The following is a 1279-nucleotide window of genomic DNA, read 5'->3' as shown; positions in this document are numbered from 1 at the left end:
TTGGAGGATGTCTTAAGTTCCTGTCTTAATCTCCTTAACCAAAAATTATCCAACAAGTCAGTAGCCTTAAAACACTTTTCCCCCTGCTTTGGAGCTTACAGGTTCAAATTTGGGGTGCGACTCTAGGTCAGGGTCCTTCTTTCTGGATACCAGAAAGTTCCTTGGCATTCCTCTCTATCTTTCTCCCCGTACTGTGTGTTACTGGGTCTATCCTGGCCTTTAACTCAGAAGTGTTTAGGTTTAGGCTCAAGCCTATTCTCATATGGCCTCATTTTTTTTAACATTTTATTAGGACTCATACAACTCTTATCACAATCCATACATATACATATATCAATTGTATAAAGCACATCTGTACATTCTTTGCCCTAATCATTTTCTTTTTTTTACATTTTATTAGGGGCTCATACAACTCTTATCACAATCCATACATATACATACATCAATTATATAAAGCACATCCGCACATTCCCTGCCCCAATCATTCTCAAAGCATTTGCTCTCCACTTATGCACTTTGCATCAGGTCCTCTTTTTTTTTTCCCCTCTCTCCCCGCTCCCCCCTCCCTCATGTACCCTTGGTAATTTATACATTGTTATTTTGTCATATCTTGCTCTATCCCGAGTCTCCCTTCCCCCCCTTCTCTGCTGTCCATCTCCCAGGGAGGCGGTCACATGTGGATCCTCGTAATCAGTTCCCCCTTTCCAACCCACTCACCCTCCACTCTCCCAGCATCGCCCCTCACACCTTTGGTCCTGAAGGTATCATCCACCCTGGATTCCCTGTGCCTCCAGCCCCCATATGCACCAGTGTACAACCTCTGCCCTATCCAGCCCTGCAAGGTAGAATTTGGATCATGGTAGTTGGGGGGAGGAAGCATACAGGATCTGGGGGAAAGCTGTGTTCTTCATCGGTACTACCTCGCACCCTGACTGACCCATCTCCTCTTCTAAACCCCTCTATGAAGGGATCTCCAGTGGCCATACGGCCTCATTTATATTACAAAAGAACTCCCTTCTTTTCAAACAGGATCATGTCCACCAAGGTTCAAATTTCTCACATATTTTGAGGGGGCTACAGATCAATCCATAATGGTTCTTTTGGGTAGCTGTAACAAATGGCTACCAATCGAGTGACTTAAACAGCAGGCATTTGTTCTCTCACTTTTCTGAAGGACAATGGGTTAAAATTAAGGTGTGGGCAAGATTCATTCCTTCTGAGAACTCTGAAGGAGAATCAAAGTAGCCTCTCTCTGCTTCCGGTCACTGCTGCTAATCCT

This window comes from Tenrec ecaudatus, unplaced genomic scaffold (genome assembly GCF_050624435.1).
Source record: "Tenrec ecaudatus isolate mTenEca1 unplaced genomic scaffold, mTenEca1.hap1 Scaffold_214, whole genome shotgun sequence".
In the NCBI taxonomy this organism is placed as follows: Eukaryota; Metazoa; Chordata; class Mammalia; order Afrosoricida; family Tenrecidae; genus Tenrec; species Tenrec ecaudatus.
The sequence above is the reverse complement of the archived record's forward strand: the minus strand, read 5'-3'. Positions refer to the sequence as shown.